Here is a 27,553-nt window from a genome sequence, read left to right as displayed (position 1 = left end):
ATGACCTACTGTATAGCACAGGGAACTCTGCTGAATATTATGTGGCAGCCTAGATGGAAGGGGAATTGGGGAAGAATGGATGCATGTGTTTGTGTGGCTCAGTCGCTTTGCTGTGCACTCGAAACTATCACAGTTAATTGGCTATACTTTAATCTTCAATATAAAATAAAGTTTAAAATAAATAAAGTAGATAAAAGCAAGGTCATACTGTATAGCACAGGGAACTATATTCACTATCCTGTAATATACTATAATGGAAAAACATGGAAAAGGATATATACACATGCATATATATATATATATATATATATATATATATATATCTGAATCGCTTTGCTGTACACCAGAAACTAACACAACATTGTAAATTAACTGTACTTCAATGTAAGAAAAATAAGAAAAAAATGTAGAAGAAGTAATAAACCTCTATGTACCCTTCATAAAAGTTAGGGGCCGTTGGGTATATGTCGAATCAGACCTTTCTCTCGAGCCTCTTATGTGGGATAATAGTCATTATTCATGACAATAGCAACTATTACTTCTTGAGTACTTGCTATGTGCAGGAATTCCTGAGATGGTTGGATGGCATCACCGACGGGATGAACATGAGTTTGAGTAGGCTCTGGGAGTTGGTGATGGACAGGGAAGCCTGGCATGCTGCAGTCCATGGGGTCACAAAGAGTTAGACACGACTGAGCGACTGAACTGAACTGACACAATTGATGTAAATACACAACAATCTCTGTGGGTAGGTATTTTATCATCATTTTCTAAATGAAGGAATCAAAGTTCAGATAAATAAAATGACCCATGTCTCTTGGGTATTGAAAGTTATAGTTGGGATTTAAACCCAAATCAGTATTATCCCAAAGCCAAATGATTATATACTATGTCATGCTGAAGGAACTCTAGCTGGCTACTTTAGTTTCCTCTGGAGAAGATGCTAAGGGACTAAGAATTTGGGATGTTTTTTGGTACCCAAATTCCGCAAAGCATCTTGAGGAGGAAGTTGTCATGCATAACCAGTATTGGCCTGGCTTGAATCAGTCCTGGAAAAGACAAACTAAGGGACTTGATGGAGCTCTCATTCATCATGAATCCATTTGGACATCCAGGGCAAGGTCTGGATTTTACCCTTTGAAATCTAAACTCACCTTAGACAGACTGTCAGGTTTCCTCTAGAAGGCATCTCATGTTTATCCAAGGCCTGGAGGAGAGTTGGTCAGGATGTCATGTAGTTCCACTTTAGCAAGTTCTTTCTATTCTATGTTAATAGAATCAAGAAAATTGAATTCTTATCATCTTGGGTAAGAGTTCAGAGCCTCAGTTGTTAAGGCTAGGATTTAATTTAATTTAATTCAATAGACATTATTGCTGCTGCTGCTGCTAAGTCGCTTCAGTCGTGTCCGACTCTTCGCTATTCAATGCTGATTCAATGCTCTATCTACACCAGGCACTTAGGTTGGGAAATCAAAGAGGTGTGAGACATAGACCACACCCTAGAGGAAATCAAAGTCCAACTGGGGAGGGGGATGGATAAACAGATAATTATGATTAGGTAGATTAAGTACAGGAGAAGGCAATGGCATTCCACTCCAGTACTCTTGCCTGGAAAATCCCATGGACGGAGGAGCCTGGTGGGCTGCAGTCCATGGGGTCGCTGAGAGTCGCACACGACTGAGCGACTTCACTTTCACTTTTCACTTTCATGCATTGGAGAAGGAAATGGCAACCCACTCCAGTGATCTTCCCTGGAGAATCCCAGGCACGGAGGAGCCTGGTGGGCTGATGTCTATGGGGTCGCACAGAGTCGGACATGACTAAAGTGACTTAGCAGCAGGTTAAGTACAATAGAACATATGCACAGAAGACTATGAGGGTTCAAAAGAGGGGCAAGTGGTCCTGGCCTGAGGTTGAGAATGTTAGACCAGGACTCTTCAGCTGGTTTCAGGAGCCGTGTGCAGAGTTTCAAGACCTTTAACTTATTATTGACTGGGGTATTTTTGCAGAAATTAATGCCAATGGCTGGCAATTTTAATTTTGGTTGGCCCCAAATTGTTATTTCACTAACACTTTGTGGGTTATTATATTCAATAGTTACACGTGACGCACCTGTAAAGTCTTCCAATTTTTTGTGAAACGTTGTCTTCAATCCACTCATCTCTAGAAGCAGAGGAGCACTCTCCAACAGCATGAGTTTCATTTTCACTTTCCATACCAGAATCAATCACTAAGGTTTTTTTGTTGGTCTCATATTCACTTCATCTGAATCAGAACTATATTCTGAAGAACTATAATCTTCTGAGACACTAGTATATGTCACTCAGACAATCAAAGTGTCTGCATGAGATTCACTGAAAAATTCTTCCTCACTCAAAATTTTGTGATGTGTCATTTTTGAAAATTGTGTGTGTATTATGATATACACAGAGTTGGAACAAAAACCTAATGGAGCAAAATGTGAATGATAACAAAATCATAAGTTGTATGATGAACCCTTGATCAATTTTAAGCTCTAATGACTTTGCATGGTGCTGTTAATTATATCACTCTCTAAAAACGTATTGATATGTCTTTGGTCAATTATACTAGATGCTCCCAGGCATGTAGCAGCCATGCCACATTGGTGGTGGTGGTGGTCCCATATGTGAACCCAGAGTCACTGAGAGGAGAGTGGAGAATTCCACATGGCATTATGAGTTTGCCTTTGATGTGCTTTGTGATTTGAATATGTCAGTGGGCCTTTTGCGTTTTATCAGGTGTCAGTCTTGTGACTGCATTTTTTAAAAAGTGAAAGTGAAAGGGAAGTTGCTCAGTCGTGTCCGATGCTTTGCAACCCCGTGGACTGTAGCCCACCACGCTCCTCTGTCCATGGGATTTTCCAGGCAAGAGTGCTGGAGTGGGTTGCCATTTCCTTCTCCAGAGGATCTTCCCGACCCAGGGATCAAACCCAGGTCTCCTGCATTGTAAGCAAGACACTTTACCGTCTGAGCCACCGCTAAAAGATGTATTTGTTTTTTGACTGCTCTGGATATTCATTGCTGCACCTGGGCTTTCTCTACTTGGTGCAGGTCAGGGCTGCTCTTCATTATGGTGCAAGGGCTTCTCGTTGCAGTGGCTTCTCTTGTTGTGAAGTGTGGTTTTAAAGCACAGGCTTAGTAGCTGTGGCATGGACTTAGTTGCTTTGTGGCATGTGGGATCTTCCTGGACCAGGGATTGAACCCATGTCCCCGTCATTGACAGGCAGAGTCTTAAACACTAGATCACCAGGGAAGCCCCTTGTGAATGCATTTTAAGTCACTTGTTGGATATTAACAGAAGTCAGGAATTCTTCTAGGAGATGATGGGGTCAGGATTCTGTTAGTGCAGAGAAGATTCTCCTGAAATATATATTGAAATAAGACTTCAATCTGATTACATTCTACAGTCCTAGAAAACAACAGGAACCAAGCTATGTTAAAATGTAAAAATAATGATTAATATCACCTCTTATAGCAAGTTGTACTTAATCCTTCTCTAAAATTAATTTGTGTGGTTTTTTTTTAAGTAAGATGTTGATCAAAGGAAAGTACAGAGACAACCACTATATTTGTTTTCTATTGCTGCTGTAACATGATCACATGGATGATATCTTACAGTTTCGGAGGTCAGACATCTGAAATCACTTTCATTGGGCTTAAGTTAAGGTGTTGGCAGGAGTGGTTCCATCTTAGAGGTTCTGAAGGCAACATATTTCCTCGCTTTTTCCCATTTCTGTGACCAGTTTCCTTGGCTTGTAGTTTTTATCCTCCCTCTTGAAAGTACATCACTCTGATTTTGCTTCTGTCATCGTGTCGTCTCTTCTGACCCTGACCCTGCCTCCCTCTTACAAGGACCAGTGTGGTTATATTAAGCTGACACCAGCACTCCAGGACAGTCTTTTCCCTTCATGATCTTTGATCACATTGGCAAGCCCGCTTTGCCAAATAAGGTAACATTCACTAGTTCTGGGAATTAGGTCATATTCAGGGACCCCATTATTCAGACTACCATAACTGCTGTTTATGTGTTTCTGGATTGACTTTTAATATTCTTCAAAAATTTATACAGTTCAGATTATTCTCTATATCTACATTGGTATTATGCTTTTTTTTTAAAGCATTTTTTAAAGTTTTTACTGCATTTGTTACACTGTTGCTTCTGTTTTTTTATTTTCTGGTTATTTGGCTGGGAGGCATGTGGAGTCTTGGCTCCCCAACCAGGGATTGAACCTGCACCCCCTGCATTGGAAGGCAAAGTCTTAACCACTGGCCCACCAGGGAACTCCCTCAGTTTTATGCTTTTTCACTTAATCTTATATTATTTATTCATCTTAATATAGTTTTTTGAAAGAATGATTTTTGATAGCAGCATTATTCTTCCATGGGGTTATGTCATAATTTTTTTTAGCCATTATATTATAATTTTTGTTAGGAACTTTGATTGTAAGTAATAGAAAGCCAACTCTAGTTGGTGGAAACAAAGAGAGAAAGTTGACTCTGGCAGTCTGAAGTGTGAAGGGTTGAACAACCAGGCTCTGTGGGTTTCAGCAGGGCTTCAGAAGCCCTTAAATGCTCTTTCACTGAAGCCTGCTATTTTCCCCCATGTCATGATTTCATCCACTAGAGAGGGGCTGGATGACCACAAGCCCTCTGTCTAGCCTGGCCAGTGCAAATTCCCTAACAGAAAGCAAACTCCCAGTCTCATTAAAGTCTGAATTTAATCTCAGGGAATTCAACTGCAGGTCCTGGTAGTAGAGGTCCTTGCTATTTAGAATGGTTCACGGACCAATAGCATCAGTATCGTTTGGGTACTGGTTAGAAATTCAGAACTCAGGCCCCAGTCAGGACATAATGAGCATCCTACGTTTCTAGAAAGGCTGGTTATAGATTACGAGATGGGACCAGCCTTGTAATCTGCCTTTTAACAATAGTCCAGGAGGCTTGCACGCCCATGGATATTTGAGAAGCACTGTTATCATAACTTATTTCTGTGCTTCTGTTTTGGTGGATGTTGACAAAGCCTGTGTTGACTGCCTGGCAATCGAGTTTTGTAGCTGTGAGGATGGACCAGAGAGACAATGAAAACAAGCAGCCCCACAGGCATCGGGAATCACACTCATACCAACTGGTCATTACCGCTGCACAATGGTTTCTGACCTCACGGGGAACTAAACTAGAACAGCCAAGATCTGCAGCTGTGGCATCCCAAATTTGTCTAAAGCACCCCCGGAAAATATGGCCTTGTCAAGTAAATCTTGGGTCCCTCTGATCTGGGCTCTGCCCCTGCCTGGCTTACCCCAGAGCATCAGCCAAGTCATCCTCCTGTATGTTTGTTACTAAAGTAAAAACAATGGGTAGTCAAGGGTGATGTAGTATCATTGAATGGATTACCTGTGAGCTTTTTCTTATTCTACACACACCACCTACGGACACCGGCATCTGGGACTGCTGTGATTCTTCTCCCGTTAAGAAGTGTGTTTACAAACTCTTGCTAGCCAGGAAATGTCCAGCTTTGAATAATACCTAAAAAGAAAACTACAGGAATTTGCAGAATGATTTAAAAATGATCCCAAATATAATAAATAATTGGTAACATGGGACTTCCCTGGTACTCCAGTATTAAAACCCCATGCTCCCAGTGCAGTGATGCAGGAGGTACAGGATTGATCCCTGGTTGGGGAACTAAGATCCCGTGTTTCATGGCACAGTCACCCAAAAAAAGTTGGTAACACATATATGGGTTAGTACAGGGGCACTGTGGACTTTGGCATCTGGTACAGCTGTATTGTCACAGAGTCAAGATACAGAACCTTCTGTGCCTGGGTCCAAAGCCTAGAGAGGATATTAGGATCTATCAGATAAGGTAACAGGGCTTCCCACGCGGCACTAGTGGTAAAGAACTTGCTTGCCGATACAGGTAGACGTAGGAGATACAGGTTTGATCCCTGGGGTTTGGAAGATTCCCTGGAGAAGGGCATGGCAACCCACTGCAGTGTTCTGGCCTGGAGAATTCCAAGGACAGAGGAGCCTGGCAGGCTATAGTCCACAGGGTTGCAAAGAGTTGAACACAACTGAAGCGATTTAGCACTGGAGCTCTGGCGATAAGGTAACAGAAAACTCACAGTCCAACCAGATTAAGTAATAGGGGCATTGAGCCTCTAACCTTAACAGCTGTTCAGAGGGAGGGCTGCTCTAGCCACTGGATGTCTGGGCTTTGTCTCTGTTTTTTCATTCTGCCTTCCTTTGTGTTGGCTTTGTATTTAGAGTAACGCAGACCTAGGTTCGATTCCTGGGTTGGGAAGATCTGCTGGAGAAGGGATAGGCTACCCACTCCAGTATTCTTGGGCTTCCCTGGTGGCTCTACTGGTAAAGAGTCTGCCTGCAATGTAGGAGACCCTGTTTTGATTCCTGGGTCGGGAAGATTTGCTGGAGAAGGAATAGGCTACCCACTCCAGTATTCTTGGGCTTCACTGGTGGCTCAGCTGGTAAAGAATCTGCCTGCAATGCAGGAGACCTGGTTTCTATCCCTGGGTTGGGAAGATCCCCCTGGAGAAGGGAATGGCTATTCACTTTAGTATTCAGGCCTGGAGAATTCCCTGGACTGTATAATCCATGGGGTCCCAAAGAGTCAGACATGATTGAGTGACTTTCAGAGTAACAACAAGATGGCCACTTGTTCCAGACATCAGTTCTTACATTCTACTGGTCCAAATTTCATCATGTGTCACGTCTACACCAGTAGCAAAGAAAACAGGTCCTCATGACTGGCTTAGACAGACAAAGACATACTGAATGGACTTGACGATGGGACCAGCCTTTCTAGCAACATAGGATGCTCAGTGGATCCCGCCCTATTTTCATTCTGATTCTCCCAACAGGACATGAAGCATGGGGATGTTTAGAACACAGGTGGGATGGGACTGGAGGTGGGGCAAGAGGAGGAAATATGGGGCAACATGAGGGATCCTTGTGTGAAAGAAAATGGTGTCTTTACTGTTTTAATATCTATCACCTAATTATGATATTTTCCATAGTTTTGTAAGATGTTACCATTGGAAAAAACTAGACAAAGAGTACCAAGAATGTTATTTCTTATGATTGCATATCAATATACAGGGATCTGAAAATCAGAATTTTAAAAGATTGTATTAAAGTAATAGTTATCTTGAGTTTTTTGAGTTTTTTAACATCCCCTTGAATTTTTCTCCCTTGGCAAGTGCCTCTCTTGCCTCTCCCACACCAAAGGCATACAAGCTAAATGCCACTTTCTAGTACATAATCTTCAGCAAACAAATGATTGTCCCCTAAGCCTAAGTTTCCTTATCTGCAAAATGGGAATGACCATAATTGTTACCTCCTGGGGAGAATCCCCTCTGCCTTTTCTAAAACCAGCTTGAACATCAGGAAGTTCATGGTTCACATATTGCTGAAGCCTGGCTTGGAGAATTTTGAGCATTACTTTACTAGCGTGTCAGATGAGTGCAATTGTGGAGTAGTTTGATCATTCTTTGGCCTTGCCTTTCTTTGGGATTGGAATGAAAACTGACCTTTTCCAGCCCTGTGGCCACTGCTGAGTTTTCCAAATTTGCTGGCATATTGAGTGCAGCACTTTCACAGCAGCATCGTCCAGGATCTGAAATAGCTCCACTGGAATTCCATCACCTCCACTAGCTTTGTTCGTAGTGATGCTTTCTAAGGCCCACTTGACTTCACATTCCAGGATGTCTGGCTCTAGGTGAGTGATCACACCATCGTGATTATCTGGGTCGTAAAGACCTTTTTTGTACAGTTCTTCTGTGTATTCTTGCCACCTCTTCTTAATATCTTCTGCTTCTGTTAGGTCCATACCATTTCTGTCCTTTATTGTGCCCATCTTTGCATGAAATGTTCCCTTGGTATCTCTAATTTTCCTGAAGAGATCTCTAGTCTTTCCCATTCTGTTGTTTTCCTCTATTTCTTTGCATTAATCTCTGAGGAAGGCTTTCTTATCTCTTCTTGCTCTTCTTTGGAATTCTGCATTCAGATGTTTATATCTTTCCTTTTCTCCTTTGCTTTTTGCTTCTCTTCTTTTCACAGCTATTTGTAAGGCCTCCCCAGACAGCCATTTTGCTTTTCTGCATTTCTTTTCCATGGGTTTTAGAAAAGGCAGAGGAACCAGAGATAAAATTGCCAACATCTGCTGGATCATGGATGATCCATGGAACAAGCAAGAGAGTTCCAGAAAAACATCTATTTCTGCTTTATTGACTATGCCAAAGCCTTTGACTGTGTGGATCACAATAAACTGTGGAAAATTCTGAAAGAGATGGGAATACCAGACCACCTGACCTGCCTATTGAGAAATCTGTATGCAGGTCAGGAAGCAACAGTTAGAACTGGACATGGAACAACAGACTGGTTCCAAATAGGAAAAGGAGTACATCAAGGCGTATTGTCACCCTGCTTATTTAACTTCTATGCAGAGTAGATCATGAAAAACGCTGGGCTGGAAGAAGCACAAGCTGAAATCAAGATTGCCGGGAGAAATATTAATAACCTCAGATATGCAGATGATACCACCCTTATGGCAGAAGGTGAAGAGGAACTCAAAACTTCTTGATGAAAGTGAAAGTGGAGAGTGAAAAAGTTGGCTTAAAGCTCAACATTCAGAAAACGAAGATCATGGCATCCGGTCCCATTACTTCATGGGAAATAGATGGGGAAACAGGGGAAACAGTGTCAGACTTTATTTTTGGGGGCTCCAAAATCAGTGCAGATGGTGACTGCAGCCGTGAAATTAAAAGACGCTTACTCCTTGGAAGGAAAGTTATGACCAACCTAGATAGCATATTCAAAAGCAGAGACATTACTTTGCCAACAAAGGGTTCATCTACTCAAGGCTATGGTTTTTCCTGTGGTCATGTATGGATGTGAGAGTTGGACTATGAAGAAGGCTGAGTGCCGAAGAATTGATGCTTTTGAACTGTGGTGTTGGAGAAGACTCTTGAGAGTCCCTTGGCCTGCAAGGAGGTCCAACCAGTCCATTATGAAGGAGATCAGTCTTGGGATTTCTTTGGAAGGAATGATGCTAAAGCTGAAACTCCAGTACTTTGGCTACCTCATGCGAAGAGTTGACTCATTGGAAAAGACTCTGATGCTGGGAGGGATTGGGGGCGGGAGGAGAAGGGGATGACAGAGGATGAGATGGCTGGATGGCATCACTGACTCGATGGACGTGAGTCTGAGTGAACTCCGGGAGTTGGTGATGGACAGGGAGGCCTGGCATGCTGTGATTCGTGGGGTCGCAAAGAGTCGGACACGACTGAGCGACTGAACTGAACCGACTGAGGGAGAATACTAGGGACGGCGGAGCCTGGTGGGCTACCGTCTCTAGGGTCGCACAGAGTCGGACACTATTGAAGCAACTTAGCAGCAGCAGGGTTTTTGTCAACTTTAAGCAAGATAATGCATATAAATAACTAGTCCAGGGCCTAGTATATAGCAAATTCTATTTGTTTTATTAAAATTTTTTTTGTTGTGGTATAATTACAATGTTGTCTTAGTTTCTACTGTACAACAAAATGAATCAGCTACATGTATACACATATCCCCTCTTTTTTGGATTTCTTTCCCATTTAGGTCACCACACAGCATAGATTCCCTGAGCTATACAGTAGGTGTAAATTCTATTTAAATGTTAGTTATACAACCTATTGTAACACGGTAACCAGAGCATCCATGTGAAAAATGTGCGTACATGGTAGCAGGGAGTAGATTAGATGGAAGATTCATTTTATTTAGTGCCTCAGTGTCCAAGCACCTTGAGCACTAAAAATGTAACCCTCCTCCTCAGGGCACGTGACGTGTATGGACAGTTCCCCCGGGGTCCCCTGTTTGGTTTAATGTGCTATGGTCACCATCTTGAAATTCTTATTAATTTTTTTTAACAAGGAACCCATTTTTTTGCAGTGTCCCCAAAATGTATGTAGCCAGACCTATCCCTCCTTAATCAAAGCCCATGTCCCCTTGGAGAAGGTAAGATAGACCAGTCTCTGCCTCCTCCCTTGCTTTTCCCCAGTAGTCCTGGGAAGTACGTTCAACTCAAGTAGAGGGAGTTCTCCTCCCAGACTTGGTCTCCCGCGGCCCCATATCTCCTCATTCAAAGATACTTTCCCAGCCCACCCCCACAAGTAACGCCGACCCTTAAGTGGAAACCTCCTTGGTTTCATGAGTATGGGTGGGGTTGTCTGTAGAGGGTTTTCCTCCAAATTTGTGGGTTTAGGTACTTGTGCTTGATCAGTTTTTTATTAGGCGGAAGAGTTTTTTGGACAAGACCAGGGCTCTACTTTGCCACAGTTTAAAAAAAGAGAGAATCTGTGGGTCTTGAAGAAACAGAGGAGGTTCAGGAAGAAAAACGCATAAAATCATTAAACTATCACTTTAGTGGTATTTCCAAGTTGTCAAAACCACTCTGAAGTGTCACTTGCTAAGGAGAAGCATTCCTGGGGTTTTACAGACCCTGGATTGGGAAAGAATTTCTCAGTGAGAATGCTGAGGTTGTAGTCAGTAAGATGATCCAGTGGAGAAATATTGCCTGTTTGTCCAGGTGCAGCACTTGTGTGCAAATGTGTGCACTCAGCCGCTCTGCCACTAGGGTCTGCCAAGACAGGCAGCTGTGCCCTGGGCTGGTGGGCTTAGCCTGGGGGTGGGGGGTGGGTTGCACCTCGCACCTCGCAGGAAAGTGAGGGGAGCCTGGGAGGGGGGCCTGTGGTTCCTCGTGGAGAAAGGATGTGCCTGGAATAACAAAGGAAAGAAAGAAAAACAAAACAAACCCGCAGCATAGGAGTTCCAACCAAGCTTAGAAGTGATGAAAGTGAAAAGAAAATTTTAGCTGGAGTCCAAACTGTGGCTAGGGTTATGACAGTTAATAAATCAGTGCATCTGGAAAATGTTCAGTCTCAACAATAAAATTAGGAAGCAATACTTTCATTCAACTAGTGTTATTAAAAAGTAGTAATTATTAAAACATTTATATCATCTTTCTGCAGGCATCTTTTATTTATTCATCATGAGGCTTGCCATCTCCAAGAAATTAAGGTATGTTGTGTGTATTGATAAAAATGGATTCTGCCACTTACTAACCATGTGGCTTTGGGTGGATTACTTAAGATCTCTGAACCTCTATAAGTTGAATTTCACAATAACTGTAATTTTTTATTATTTTAAAACCTTTTTATTTTGTATTGGGGGGTTGCAAAGAGTCGGACATGACTGAAGCAACTAACACACTTTCACATGGCTGATTAACAATGTTGTGACAGGTACAGGTGAACAGCAAAGGGACTTAGCCATACATAGACATGTATCCATTCTCCCCAAACTCCCCTCCCATCCAGGCTGCCACATAACGCTGCGCAGAGTTCCATGTGTTATACAGTAGGTCCTTGATAACTGTCCCTTCAAGTGGTGGTTTTCAAATATTTTGGCAGCAGCCTGGAGTAAACAACAATCTTTATCACAATGTAATATGCAACATACACCCATATGTGCATAAGCAAAACAAAGCTTCCATACATTTATCTTGTTTTTTTTGTTTGTTTTTTTCATTGCATTTTATTTAAGAAATAGTGGTGGAGACCTACTAAACTGATTTCATAGCTCACTGTTTCAAAAATGGTATTATGGGTTGGTCTGCCCATGAAATGAGTCATCTCACTATACAGAGGAAGCAGTGATTACGTTTTGGTGTGCACATTTCCATTCCTGTCATCATGCGTGTGTACATGTCTGTGTTTGTATAGTATGTGTGTATATAAGAATATGATACTCACAGATTTGTTACCAAGTTTTACATTTAATAATATACCATCAACATACCCTTGTTTTTATAATTTTTAAAATCTCCTTTATCCTTAAATACTCCCTCAGGTTTGTCTTTGCCTGACCAGCAATCTGTTACCAGGAATTTTTCACATTCTTTGGTGCAGCATCCATGCCTTTCAGGGCCATTTATGCCCTCCTTGGATTATAGAAATCATACCATGGGGTGGGCACTGTAGGTGCATCATGTACACAGTAGGTGCTCAATGAAGTAACAGGAATTGAACAACTCACTTGTCCCCACAGTGAGCTCAGATGTTAAGGCAAGATGTTCTGAGACCTCTTTCAGGAAATGAGGTCCCAGCTTAGGGCAACTTTCCTATCCAACAACCTGTAACTCTGGAGTTTGGATGACATAGCTGAATTTATTTGGTCCACTGACACCCTATATATTATAGAACCCAAGCTCTGCTATACCAGGAATTTATTCTGTAACCTGAAACTCTGAGTCTTCATTTACTCGTCTGCAGTGATGACGATCCTAACACCCACCTCACAGGGAGATGACGTAACAAATGAACGCTCTTGAACGTCTTGAACATTCTCAAGAGCTGTTGTGAAATGAGTTTTTTCTATAAACGCTCACCTGAACGGGATTTTTGTCCTTTGTAGACCATACTTCAAACCACAGCGTTTTCAAGTTCCTTTTGATGAATAAGTACACCTGGGTAGACATCCTAAAGGAGCTGTATTTTTTTTCAAGTTAAAATTTAGATTTCACTTATAAACATTTTTATTTATATTCATGACATAAGCAACCAATGTACCTTTTGGTCTCTCGGAGTCTGGTTTGTTTTATGACAGCACCTTCCAACAGGACTTGATTTGTTTCTGATGAGAACTCCCCCTAAACACTAGTAGATGTACTAGAGAAACTGCTAGGCCTCTAGACATACCACTGAACATAATTTTAGGTTATGCTGACAGGAAAAGGGATCCTGGAGGCCTGTGTGGTTTATTCATCTATTGGCCTGTGTATTGATTTGTTCAATAAACATTAAGTACTCACTTATTTTTGCCAGACACTGATGCTGCCAGAGGTGCTGGAGTTGAGATAGTAAGGATGGTCTTTGACCCTGGGAGCTCACATTTCTGTGGAGGAGGCTGACTCGTCAACCGACAACTCTACTATAATATGACAGGCCTGTAATAACACAGTAACTACTTGTTGAGCTCTTCCAACATGCCAGAGACAGTTGTGGAGCTGAGACTATATTGTGTACACACAGCGCTTGCCATCAAGAGTTCATACGCTAGTGTTAGGGGAAGAATTATGTTTTGGCAGTTATAGGCATAGAGGTGATGGTAGCTAACTTTCCTTGGGGAAATCATGGAAGACTTCCTAGAGCAGGTGATGTTTAAGCTAAGCCTTAATGGTTGAGTAGGGCTTCCTGGGTGGTTTGGTGGTAAAGAATCCACCTGCAATGCAGGAGACTCAGATTGGATCCATGAGTCAGGAAGATCCCCTGGAAAGGAAATGGCAACCCACTCCAGTATTCTTGCCTGGGAAATTCCACGGACAGAGGAGTCTGGCGGGCTACAGTCCATGGGGTCGCAAAGAATCAGATATGACTGAGTGAACAGCAGTGATTGAGGAGGGTCTTTGCAAATGAAGGCTATGGAGGTAGAAGCTATGGGAGAGGGTGGATGGGAGAGAGAGGGCTTTCCAATCAGAGGAAGCAGCATCTGCCAATGCATGTGTGGTTACCTCTGAGGGGAGTGGGAAGAGATGAAAAGATCAGATCAGAAAGGGATTTATGTGCCTTAAAAAGGAGTTTAGACTTCATTCTTTAGATGTAGAGGCTCAACATTGTGAGACTTATATGTTAGAATGATTTTTCAGTAGCAACGAGAAAAATGGATTTCTTTGGGACTGAAGTGGGCAAGAATGTTGTCAGAAAGAAAGGTTAGGTTAGGAGTCTGATCCAGTTATCCAAAAGGAAATTGATAAGTGCTTGAACTAAAAACAGTGGGGTTGAGAACAGAGAATAAGGGATGGATTCAAGAAGAATCTTGGATATAAAATCTGTAGACCTTAGAATGTTTGCTGGAGACTTCGTTCAGGAGTATTAGGGGCGAATTTAGTGAACCCTAGGTGTCTGGTTTCAGTGACTTAAGTTGTGGATACTTGATGGTATCATAAAGAGACCATAGGAAATTACCCTGTATGTGCCTTTGCTAATTTTCAGGTTGTTTGAAGAAGTCATCACTGTCCATGGTGCAGGCAGACAGCTAGTTGACTTGTGCAAGTCCTTTTAGGCTCAGAAGATAGTTTTGACATAGAAGACCTGGGTTCGATCCCTGGGTTGGGAATATCCACTGGAGAAGGGAATGGCTCCCCACTCCGGTATTCTTGCCAGGAGAATCCCATGGACAAAGGAGCCTGGTGGGTTACAGTCCATGGGTTGCAAAGAGTCAGATACAACTTTCACTGTTTTTCAAGTATATATACCTGTATGTATATATATGACCTAACCAATACTGACCCTGCTTGTTTAAGTGACCGCTGCATGTGTTTATAGATACCACTTTATTTTTTTCTCATTTTAAAATATTTGTTGTGGCTTTCTAATTTCAAAAGTAATACATGTTCATTATTAACAAAAAAACCCAGGAAATTTCAGAGAAGCATAACAAAGAATCAACACAGCACCATACAGAGATAACCACAGTAAGATTTCCAGATTTTTTCCATGAAAATACAGATAATGTACAAAATTACAGGTAGGTAAACACTTAAATGTTGCTTATTAAAATTGAAATTGCATTACTTCATGGGGTTTCCTACCGTTTAATAATCTAGTTTTACATTTGATATTCTATGTACTCACTTTAAACTATTCCCAAATTTAACTTAGAAACAGGTCTAACCCAGACACCTGGTCTTTAAACTCCTTCTACACTGAGCTAAAGCCCCTGCCTAGTTAGTGCCAGCCACTACTTTTGAAATCCTATCCTGTGAGATATCACTTTGTTTACTTTTCTAAAATAAATTGTATTTGTTTATTTTTGGCTCTGCTGGGTCTTCCTTGCTGCTGGGGCTTTTCTCTGGTTGTGATGCACAGGCTTCTACTGCGGTGACGTCTCTTGTTTCAGAGCATGGGCTCCAGGGCATGCAGGCTTCGGTGGTTGTGGCACATGGGGTTAGTTGCTCCGCAGCATGTGGGATCTTCCCCAATCAGGGACTGAACCTGTGTCTCCTGCATTGGCAGGCAGATTCTTTACCACCAGGGAAGCCGATATCACTTTATTTTTAATGACATGTTACTGCAGCAGTACGGTGTGAAGTTATGTTCCTAGGATCTGGAACCACACCACCTGGGCACAGACCCTGTCTCCATGCCTCACTTGCAGGCTGACCTGGGGCAAGGAATAGAAATGCTTCATCCCCGAATCTCCCTGCCTCTATTAAGTGATTATCACAACTATAGTTGCTTCGTAGTGGTATTGTGAGGATTAAATACGTTAACCTCTGGTAATAGAACATGGCCTGCCTGGTACATAGTAAGTACTCTATGACTTGCATCTTATTATCATGCCAAGAACAGCTCTACGAAACAGCTTCTCTTAAGAGTCCCTGATGCTGCTTGAACGGCGTGTGTGCCTGTCACTGACATGCAGAGCCCGTGCTCTGTGCCACAGCTGTGTGTGCATTCCGTCCTTCAGTTGCACAGCAGAGTCTCGAGGCCCTGAGTTCAGACAGTGTCATGATCCAGTGTTAAGTATAAAGACACAGAGGTGAGAGATGGTGAGCAACCTGCCCCATATCCCACAGCTAGTGAGTAGGGGAACCAGGACTACCTAGCTCTAATGCCCATGGATATAATCCAGGCTGTTGCTCAGGCAGCCAGTGACCAGAGCAGCCAGTCATTTCTAGTAGGACACTGGCTGGAAGGGTCTCATTATTCCAACAGCAAGAGCTGCCTTGGATTTCTGAGAGCCTTAGTCTAGTGCCACACAGGAGGATGTGCTGGGACCTAGCAGGTGTCCTTCCGTCAGTGTGCAGGAGAATGATTCCACTTCTCCCTTTATCTCTTCTCCCAGCCGTCCTGTCCATCACGTTGTCTCTCCTCCTCATCCTCTTCTTTCAGGGATTTAGACCTGCTTGTAGAAGCCTCGACACAAAAGATCCAATTTAGCAGGTTGCAAAACATTATAAGACTATGATCTAGAAAAGGTTTCAAATGGCAATTGCCTCAACCATGTTTAGCTGAACCGTATAAGCCTCTTAGAGGAGAATATACTTTGAATACACATGGCCTGTGTGTGTTCAGCTTATCCATTTCTACATCATCGCCTTCATGTCCTGCTGGAACTTGGTAAATATCAGGTCTCATTTTTCATTGTGCCTTTCAGTTAAGTTCTGCACATGCTGCTGAGTGTTAAGATGGATGTTGCCATCTTTCACAAAGCTTTCTCTGAAGCACAAAGATCACAGGCTGTTTGATACAAGTGTGAAATATTACTAATCACACTGTCTTTTTCGATTGCAAGCTAGGACTCTTGAAGGAACTTAGGAGTAAGTTATTGATATAGCTTATTTCTAGGGCACTGAAGTCAGAAATTTGTGCCATCCCAGATCACTGTTTATCATCTCAAAGCAGACTTGGGACCTATTCCAGCCCAAAAGTCTGCTATGGACAGCTTTCCTAAGTTTGTGGAAGTTGAGTTCTCTAAGCTTTGCATCAAAACACATGTTTTTCTCATGAAGACATACCCAACCTTTAGCAGTCTCTCATGTCATTTTCTCCAGATAAAGAAACCTGGTATCCACCCAAGTCTCATGTGTGCTGTCTTACTCCTGGATATTTGAAAATCTACACAGCAAAAAAAAAAAAAGAGAGAGAGAGAGAGACAAAACAGATAAACTGAGTCAATCTAGCAGCTATCCATGGCTTTTCTGCAAGGATTCACTCCAGAGATTCTTTACATTAAAAGCTTTTCTTGAAGCTTCAAGGTGATCTAGAAAACCCAATTTACACAAAACTTTTCTAGAACTTATATTTTCAGTGTGTGCTAAGTTGCTGTAATTGTGTCCAACTCAGTTGGACACAGTGGGACACAATTGTGCGACCCTATGGACTGTAGCCCGCCAGGCTCCTCTGTTCATGGGATTTTCTAGGCAAGAATACTGGAGTCTGTAGCCGTGCCCTCCTCCAGGGGATCTTCCTGACCCAGGGCTTGAACCCATGTCTCTTACATCTCTGCATTGGCAGGCAGGTTCTTGGTCACTAGTGCCACTTGGGAAACATATTTTGAGTAAAATGCTATTATTTATGTTTGAAATCATTGGTTAGCATAGTTTAATGCAGATCTAAAAAAAAGATCCCTTACATCCATATTTTTAAAATATGGTCTTTTGATACTCCATATTACAAGCAGACAAGTCCACAAAATTTTTGGTTTGAGAGGAAGTGAATTCTCACGGACTCACGTATAGTTCCTGTATTTCATTTTTGAACACATTGTCATATTCATGGTGTCATCTTATGAATTTGAAGGTGACTTGAGGCTTCATACAGGTACAAGCTCACAGAATCAAGAGAGAGAAATGTGTGGTTTTGCCTTGTTTTCTTTTAAAGTTACCATTCTGCTGGGTGCTTGTTAAGGACTGAAGGATTTGCAGAGTGCTTCATATACAGCTCATCTCATCCTTGCATGAGATTGATGAGGCTAGAATTGATTGTCTTCATCTTGCCCATGAGAAAACTGAGGCTCTTCTAGGTGAAGTGATTTGTCCAAGGTCACACGGTTACCTTTATAGTTCTTGATTTAAACGCAGCCTCGTGCTGTGTAAAAGGTCATACTATGAGCCAGTGCGCTTGCCACCTGACCTCAGCTCCATCTCCAGGCTGAGCCATTATGTTGTCAGGTAAAGATTCAATGGATACCTATGTGTTGCTATTCCCCAGCAGGTGTAAGGAGGGCAGTGGTATCTGTCGTCATTGTGGTGAAGGACAGGAGACATGCTGGATGAGAAGATACTTTCAGAGTACCTTGATATTATGTAAAGAGTGGCGATATGAGCTGGCGTCTCCCTCTGAAAGAGTGGAGGGTTTATACCACCCTGTATTATGCTTTTGTGTATGTCCACATACATTATTTCTTGAGAGATCAGGAATGCATCTCATTATTTTAATATACTTCATAGCATCTAGCAGGTTAATGAGTGTTAAGTAAACATTTATTGAATGAATAATAGGGTTAGTAGTTAAAATTTTTTTGAGCCCTTACTGGGAACTCAGGCAGTGTTCTAAATATTCAATATATGGTGAGCTCATTTAGGGGCTTCCCTGGTGGCTCAGATGGTAAAGAATCTGCCTGCAATGCAGGAGACCCAGGTTTAATCCCTGGGCTGAGAAGATTCCCTGGGGAAGGAAATGGCAACCCACTCCAGTATTCTTGCCTGGAGAAATCCCATGGACTGAGGAGTGTGGTGGGCTATAGTCCATGAGGTCTCAAAGAGCTGGACATGACTGAGCGACTAACACATACACACACACACACACACACACACACACACACACACACACACACTCATACTCATTTAGTCCTTATAACAGCTCTTTGTGGTAGGTTCTAACATCCTTCCCATTTCACAGATGAGGAAACTAAGGTACCAAGAGGTTGAATGACTTCGCCAAGAACACAGCTAGAAAATGGGAGAAGGAGAATAAAAGCTTATGTCCTTTGGCTCCAGAATCTTCTCCCCTAACTATTGTGCCCTAAAGCATCTCTATAAAATCCTGCCTCACTATTTCTCCCACTTCCGTTGCAATGAGTAGGCCCCTCCCTGTTTTATTTTTACCATAGCATTTCTCAATGCTGCCGTACTTTATACTTGTTTAATTGTTAGTTTGTTTTCCTTTTTGGTTTATCCTCCTACATTAGAAACATAAGCTCCAAGAGGGCAGAGGTTTCTATCTTCTTTCTTTACTGCTGTGTCCCTGACACTTATTCCTGACACATTTATGAATTACTAGTAAATATGGAACACTGCCTGGCACACAGTAGGCAGCGAATAGCTCTGCACTGAATGAAAATGACTGAATCATGGGCATGTCTGTAAGTTCATCGGAACTGGCCACTATTCAGGATCCATCCTGCTGTAATTCTGCTTGCAGTGGTGCTTTTGAATACAGTATAGTAAATGGTAGGTATATAAAACAGATTTCTCTAGGCTAAAGAATGCATAAGAAGTCACCCTTTGCTTCATCAGAACTTTGGTCCCCATGTCTTGCTTTCTTTCTCTTTCTCTCTGTCTCTCTCTCTCAGGCTATTTCTTTGGAGCACAGAGGTCCTCTGTGTTCACTTTCCTGCCCAGGCTTCTAAGACCGTCTCTAGAAGGCGCTCTGTGCCTTCACCCCATCGAAAGGATGCCTGAGGCCTTTGTGAACAGAGCAAGCCCTGTGCAGGGGCTTTATTGGCTTTCTGCATAAGCCAAGGAATATCAGCCTCTTTCTCTCTCCTTTACCTTCTTATTGGTCGACTCCGGACCACCAGGTTCTGGTCCATTAAAGGACCTCAACAAGTGGTGCCCAGTGTGGGGCTTGGTACACATAGGCAGATTCGGACAGAGTGACCCCAGGGCCTATTGAGGCCAATTCAACCCAAGGGGCCCCCCGACATTCAAAATGGAGATGAAACAACAAGAACCTCAGGAAGAAGAAATTCCAGTATGGGCTATGTCCACTCTAAAGATCTCCAGAAAGCACTGCCCTCAGCAGCATCACCCCTATGATCTCCCCACTTGGGGACAAATAAAAACCCTTACTAATCGAGCTGAAAATTTGGTCTCTCAACAGGGATTGCCTCGGAGTCCTGAATACATTCTCCTGGCAATGCTCAGTCTTTTGACCTGTACCTCCCCTCCACCCACCCCTGCTAGAGCTCGGACTAATACCCAAACCCCCTCTATTACAGGTGGTCGAATGGACAGAGAGAGGACCAATCGTTTCAACTAATGACTCTATACATATGCCCCCTCCCTTCACACCCTGGGGAGGAAGGAAAACTAATTAACATTTCTTTAGGCTATGAAGTCTTTCCACTGTGCCTGGGCCCAGAGAAATTATGCATAAACGTCAACCGACAAACTTGGGCTTTCGGCCTGCCTCCAAAAGAAGACTTTCGGACATTGCTTGGATTATTTACTGCCCTTTCTTTGTCTGTAAACCATGTTTATACTACTGAGACTTTAGGGAAAGAGTTAGGAAAAAATAAAAAAACATTATACAAAGGGTTTACTTATAAAAACTTTACTTATACTCCTGTTCATTGGGACAAATGTCAAGCCAAATAAAAAAAAATCAATGTTTGTGGCTAATCATACAATTGTTGATTGGGGACTCCATGGTATGGGTTATCTGACAGCTCAGATGATATTAACAACACTGTGTGTGATATGGAAGGTCACTGACACTATGATGGAACGTTACTATGACAAAGGACTTCTTGAGTGGCTTGACGGTGGATTAGCCCTACCTCATCCTAGGATCATCCTCGATAAACAGAGTGGGCCTGAACAATGGGACATTTGGAAACTTGCTGCGAACACCAGGACAACAAAGAACTTAAAACTTGGACCGGACATTTCATAGGGACGAGTCGTGGTCATAGTAACTCTTTCTTTCGCTATAATCAGTCATATTTTATACAGGCCTGTGTCCCACTTCCTTTTGTTATAGCCATAGAAAATTTACAGTTTAATAAGACTTTTACGTTCTGGAACTTGTATTAATTGCAAACTATATTCTTGTCTTAAAAAAAAAAAGTCAAGAAGTAGATACAGAATGGTAGCTGGAAGGGGTATCAGTGGTAGAAGAAGGTGTCTGTGGGTGGAAAGATTTACAGACTAAGAGGAAGGAAGATGTGAGTGGAGGTGATTGATGACTCAGCAAAGGGAGACAGGAACTGGTTCAGAGAGCCAGTGAAGGGGCCAACCTCTGAGAAGGTGGAAGACTGCCACTGCTTCTGAAAAAGGCAAGAGGAGGTGATGGCTGGTAATAATGCAGAGAGATTTGAAGTACAGAGAAATTGACAAAGACCCTATTGCATGCCCTCCCTTGATTTTCCCAGGATAATAGCAGGATGAAGGTCTCTGCAGATGATACTTAAGAAAACTCTGATTTAAAAAATGATGTCAGATAAAATTATGGTTTGCCACTACTGAAACAGGGAACAGGGGACCAAACTTCACCTCATTTAGCACATTCATTTCTTGTAGGCAGTCAATAACAATGACAGGTAGTCAAGACTGGGATATAATTAGTGTGAAATTTCTCTCTGTGACACTGTCAGGAAAAGGAGGTCTTGTTTGATGAAAGAGCACTGACGTAGGCTGTTTTCATTGACTACTTTTACTGGAACAAAGCAATTGCTTCATGCCTTGATGTTCCTATAGGATCAACCAAAGGTTCAAGACAGTTGGAAAAAAAGGACATTTTCCCTCCCAAAGTGATGTATGTAGTCACTGACTTTCTTAGACCAGGAAGTCACTTGTGATTCCTGGTTACTTGTGGCAATCAGATGCTGCTCTAACTAACATCACCAACTATATTGTTCTAGTCAATCTAACATCTGCTTCTAATTTATTACTCAAAATTTGCTTTTGCACCCTTTCTTTATTTTCCCAATATTCTCTGAGACACTAATTTTTTCTCAATCGCAATCATTTCTGTTTTTCAGGAATTCTCCTACTCAGGAACTCACTCTTTGTATTAGTTATTGCTGAATATCAAAATTACCCCCAAATTTAGATGCTTAAAGCAACAAACATTTATTATCTCATAGTTACTGTGTCAAGAGTCTGGGAACAGATTAGTTGATGGCTTTGGCTTAAGGCTTCTCACAAGGCTGCAAAGGAGTCCTGGCTTGAGCTGCAGTCTCATCTGAAAGCTCTCCTGGGGGAGCATCAACTTCCATATTGACTCCTCCATGGGGCAGCTCACAACCTGGTAGCTGGCTTCCTCAGTGAGCAAGAGACGCAAGAAAGAAGTCAGTCTTTTTGTAACTTAATCTTAGAAGTGACGTCTCATCACTTTTGCCATATTCTATTCATTAGAAATAAGTCACTAGGTTCATCCCACATTCAAGTATAGGGAGAAACTTGAATATCAAGAGGTGAGTGGGGCTTCCCTGGGGGTCCAGTGGCTAAGACTTCATACTCTCTACACTGGGGGCCCAGGTTTGAACACTGATCAGGTAACTAGATCCCACATACTGCAGCTAAATATCCTGCATGTCTCAACTAAGACCCAGCACAGCCAAATAAATAAATAATAATAAAAAGAGGTGAGGATCTCTGGGGACCATTCTCGGAACTGCCTGCCACAGTCACACTGGTGTCTCCCCGCTAACCCCTTGCAACCAGCAATAGTAAATCAGCTATAGCTCATTGTTGTCATCACTCTGCATAGACAAGCTATACTCTCCCAAACTTCACCCCACTAAATTTGGTTCAGATGTTGAAACTGAGGCCACTGCACATGCATCAGGAGAATATGAAATGATTTATTGCTCACATAATGATGCTTTCTAGGGAGATCAGGACTGGTTCCCAAGCTGCTCCAGTAAAGGAGAAAAAAAAAAGACTTGAAAGAGCAAAGAGAAGAGACTGATATGTAGTTTCATGGTGGTTAGGGGGTGAGTGGGATGAGGGTCCCTGTGTGGGGGTCAAGGCTTATGTGGTTTGAACTGCCTGCTGGCAGCAAAGGATGCCACATGTGGGCTTTCTTATCAGTTTTCCCAGATGTACAGCAGAAGGGGAAAAGGAAGTGGTAGGGCTTGAAAACTGTCAGCAGTCAAATATCAAAAACGGAGTCAGACTCTTTATTACCCTTGAACTTCAGTGGATAAGATCGGGTATTAAGATTCTAAGGTCTGATTCTGTGATGGATCTGATGATTGATTATTTTGTGTTTGAACTCACCCACTCACAGAAGCACATGCCTAAAAAAGTGAGTAGACTATAAATGTGTCCACATAGTTTAAAAATTTTCCAATAGTTTTGTCCTCAAAATAGTCACCTTGGGGAATCTTTTCTCCCCCAAATCACAATGTTATGATTTATCTAAAATATATTGGCATTTTGACAGTTGTCTTCAGCAAGTTTATATTTTGATAAAAACAGCTCAGAGTGTTTTTCAACTTTTGCTTTTCAGTTTTAAAATGATTTTTCTTTAATAGTTTGCTACATCTCTTCTTTTTTAGAATTAACTTTATTAAGGTATAATTTACATACAGTAAATCAAATTTATACATTTTGATGAATTATGACAAATATGCACACCTGTGAAACTATTGCCAAAATAAAGATACAAAAAATTTCCATCACAACAAAAATTGTCCTGTGGACCTTTGCAATCTGTCCTTGCTTATTCCCCCAGTCAGGTAAGGTGACCACTTTCCTGCTTTTTTGTCACTGCAGGTTGTTTATCTTTTTTTTCAAGTTTTATAGAAACTAACTTATGTAGTATGTTCCATTTTGTGCCTTTCACTTAACCTAAGTGAAGAGGAACTAAAAGGCCTCTTGAAGGTGAAAGTGGAGAGTGAAAAAGTTGGGCTTAAAACTCAACATTCAGAAATGAAGATCATGACATCCGGTCCCATCACTTCATGGGAAATAGATGGGGAAACAGTGGAAACAGTGTCAGACTTTATTTTTTGGGGCTCCAAAATCAGTGCAGATGGTGACTGCAGCCATGAAATTAAAAGACGCTTACTCCTTGGAAGAAAGTTATGACCAACCTAGATAGCATATTCAAAAGCAGAGACATTACTTTGCCGACAAAGGTCCATCTAGTCAAGGCTATGGTTTTTCCAGTGGTCATGTATGGATGTGAGAGTTGGACTGTGAAGAAAGCTGAGCACCAAAGAATTGATGCTTTTGAACTGTGGTGCTGGAGAAGACTCTTGAGAGTCCCTTGGACTGCAAGGAGATCCAACCAGTCCATTCTGAAGGAGATCAGCCCTGGGATTTCTTTGGAAGGCATGATGCTGAAGCTGAAACTCCAGTACTTTGGCCACCTCATGTGAAGAGTTGACTCATTGGAAAAGACTCTGATGCTGGGAGGGATTGGGGGCAGGAGGAGTAGGGGACAACAGAGGATGAGATGGCTGGATGGCATCACTGACTCGATGGACGTGAGTCTGAGTGAACTCCGGGAGTTGGTGATGGAGTGGGAGGCCTGGCGTGCTGTAATTCATGGGGTTGCAAAGAGTCGGACACGACTGAGCGACTGAATTGAACTGAACTAAATGCTTTTAGATTCATTGATGTTATCATGTGTATTTATAGTTGAACCTTCTTAACTGTTGAATAGTGTTCTGCTGCATAGGTATAACACAATTTGTTGATCCAGTCACCTGCTAATGGACATCAGAGTTTTCTTCATTGTTAATGAACTTTTATGGGCATTTGTGTATAAGTCTATAGATTGACCTATACTTTTATTTTTCTTGGGTAAACACCTGGGATTGAACTTAGTTATATAGTAGGTAAATATCCAAGTTTTTAAGAAACTGCCAAACTTTTCCAGAGGTTTCCCTGGTGGCTCAGTGGTAAAAAATCTCCAATGCAGGAGATATGGGTTCCATCCCTGATCTGAAAAAGGAAATGACAGCCTACTCCAGTATTCTTGCCTGGGAAATCCCATGGACAAAGGAGCCTGGCGGGCTCCAGTTCAAGGGGTCACAAGGAGTTGGACATGACTGAGCAACTAAGCAGCAGCGGAAGTTGTATGTTGTAACATGTCATTGTGGTTTTCATTTGTGCTTTCCTAGTGAGGAATCATCTTGACTAGTTTTTCATGGCATTATTTGTTCTCCAAATCTCTCTTCTCTGGTAGATTACTATTTAAGTCTTTTGTCTCTTTTTAGCTGGATTTCTTGTCTTACTGTAGAGTTGTGCTTCTTGTATATTCTGTTTACAAATCGATTTCTATGCGTGTATATATAAAATATCTTCTCCTAGTCTATGATTTGACTTTTCACTTTAACAATTCTTGAAGAGCAAAAGTTTATGATATTGATGAAGTTGTTTGTTGATTTTTTTATTTTATAATTCATGCTTTTGGTATTTAAGATACCTTTGCCAAACCCAAGATCATTACAGTTTTCTCCTGTGTTTTCTTTTTATGGTTTCATAGTTTCAGTTATATTGAGGTCTAGGATTCAAGTTAATTTTTGTTATGGTGTTGAGGTTCATTTTTTTCCTCAAATGGCTTCCCCATTACTCCAACACCATTTATTAAAAAGATTATCCATTTCCCATTGCGTTGTCCTTGTACTTTTGTCAAAAATCAATCTAAACTGTGTGTGTTTGTTGGTCTATTTCTGGATTCTGTGTTCCATTCTCCTGATTTGTCTCACTGGATCCAGTATGACATTGTAATGATTACTGTAGCTTTACGAGATCTTTGAGGGCTTCTCAGGTGGCACTAGTGGTAAAGAATCTGTCTGCCAAAGCAGGAGACACAGCACTCAGGGGTTTGATCTCTGAGTTGGGACAATCCCCTGGAGAAGGAAAAGGCACCCCATTCCAGTATCCTTGCCTGAAAAATCCCATGGTCAGAGGAGCCTGGCAGGCTATAGTCCATGGGGCTGCAGAGAGTCAGACACCACTGAGGAGTGAGCACACACATTTTTGAAATTAAAAAGTGTATATTCTTTAACATTTTCATTCATTTGCAAACTTGTTTCAGCCATACTCAGTTCTTTGTATTTCCATATCCTGTTGGTCTTTTGATTGGGAGTACATGGAACTTATATATCAATTTGGGAAAGAATTGATATTTTAACAATGAGAAGTCTTCTGATGCAAGAACACAGTACATTTCTCCATTTGTTATATCTTCTTTAAATTTACACTCCAATACAAATTTTTAAAAAATAAAAAATTCTCTTAGCAACGTTTTATAGTTTTAAGCACACAGGTATTACCTACCTTTTGCCAAATATGTCACTAATCTTTCATATTTTTAAATGCTATTGCCAAAGATATTTAAAAATTTAAATTTTCTGGTATGTTGCTCACACATAAAAATGTAAATAATTTTTGTGTATTGATGTCATTTCCTACAACTTTATCAAAGCATTTTAATATGTATTTTGGGGACTTTTTTACACAGTCATCCCCTATAAATGTTGCTATAAATTTTTTATACATGCCCTTTATTAGGTGGAGGACATTTTCGTCTGTTCTTAGTTTGCTGAGAATTTTTATCAGGAATAGATTTTGGATTTTGTTAAAGCCTTTTCAGTAGTTGCTGAAATGATATGACATTTTGATTTTAGTCTGTTAAAATGGTGAATGACATTGATTTTTCAAATATTGAAACAACCTTGAGTTTCTGAGATTAAACCCCACTTGGTAATTGTGTGCTATAGTTTTTTATATGCTACTAGATTTAATTTGCTAACATTTCATTGAGAATTTTTGCATCTATGATTATGAGAGATATTGGTCTATATTTTTTGTTGTTGTTAATGTTTCCTCTATTATTTTTCTCTGGACTAGTTCATGATTTTCTGCTCCTAATTATTTCCTTTTCTCTTTTCACCCCTTTCCTCTCCCCATCAGTAGCCACTGGTTAGTTCTCTGTATTTGCAAGTCCGTTTCTGTTTTGTTATATTCATTCCTTTCGTCTTTTTGGATTCCACATATAAGTGATAACATAAAGTATTTGTGCTTCTCTGACTTATTTCATTAAGCATAATATCTACCAGGTACATCCATGTTGTTGCAAATGGCAAAATTTTGTTCTGTTTATGGCTGAGTAATATTCCATTATAAATATGGACTTCCCTAGTGGCTCAAGCAGTAAAGAATGTGCCTGCAATGCAGGAGATTTGGGTTTGATCCCTGGGTCAGGAAGACCCTCTGGAGAAGGGAATGGCTGCACACTCCAGTGTTCCTTATTGGCTAGAAGGTGATATACCTCAGTGGGGTTTTCATTTGCTTTCTTCTTATGTGTGAGATTGAAAATCTTGTATTGTATTTAAGGGTCATTTGCCTTTCTGTATGTTCCTGTTATTTGACTTTTTTTCCCCATTGAGGAGTTGGCATTTTCCTGTCTTCAATTCTTCGAGTTTTTTAGACATGGTGATCAGCCCCCTCTGGTTGTAAACCTGTTCCAGTATCTTGTGTATATTTTCACTTTGTTTATGGTGTTTTTTTTAATCCCATGCATATGGTTTTCATTTTTATGAGGTAAAATTTACTCATGTTTTCTTTTATTACATTTGGATTTTGAGTCATATTAGAAAGGACTTCTGGTCCTCATGCATATTTTTAATATCCTCAGAGTTGAAATTCTTTGCCTACTGAGAATGGATGTTATATTTGCCAATAGCCTAAAATTATTTGGAATAAAATCTGATGAATAAGGTAGGACAGCAAATTGAATAATGACAATTTTGATTAAATCACAATGTTTTTGTGTAGTTAAGAGACTGGCTTTTATATCAAATGCATACATTTTTCTGAAGTTGATTCCAAAGTGGAATTTTAGAAATATGTAGCTGGATAATATTTTTAAATATTAACTTTCCCTTCTACTGTAGTTCCTTCCTTCCTTTTTCCCACTTAAGAAGGGAGTCTGGGGACAGTCCCGTGGTTAAGACTTCATGCTTCCGTTGCAGGGAGCACGGGTTCGATCGCTGGTCAAGGAACT

The 27,553-nt window shown here is 41.3% G+C and overlaps 1 long non-coding RNA gene across 3 annotated transcripts in view; it reads left to right on the top strand.

The window, feature by feature from the left end:
* The window catches only part of LOC132342210 (uncharacterized), a 122,272-nt gene that overhangs the window by 40,412 nt on the left and 54,307 nt on the right, over positions 1–27,553 (top strand). For 2 of the 3 annotated variants that reach the window (XR_009490515.1, XR_009490514.1), the window contains exons 2-3: positions 11,048–11,096; positions 19,803–20,249. This is a non-coding gene — a long non-coding RNA (uncharacterized lncRNA). Of the gene's footprint in view, positions 1–11,047; positions 11,097–19,802; positions 20,250–27,553 lie in introns of those variants that run through there. The other variant, XR_009490516.1, reaches the window with a different exon arrangement.

This window comes from Bos taurus, chromosome 14 (assembly GCF_002263795.3).
Source record: "Bos taurus isolate L1 Dominette 01449 registration number 42190680 breed Hereford chromosome 14, ARS-UCD2.0, whole genome shotgun sequence".
In the NCBI taxonomy this organism is placed as follows: Eukaryota; Metazoa; Chordata; class Mammalia; order Artiodactyla; family Bovidae; genus Bos; species Bos taurus.
This window is presented reverse-complemented; position numbering and strand designations above follow the sequence as displayed.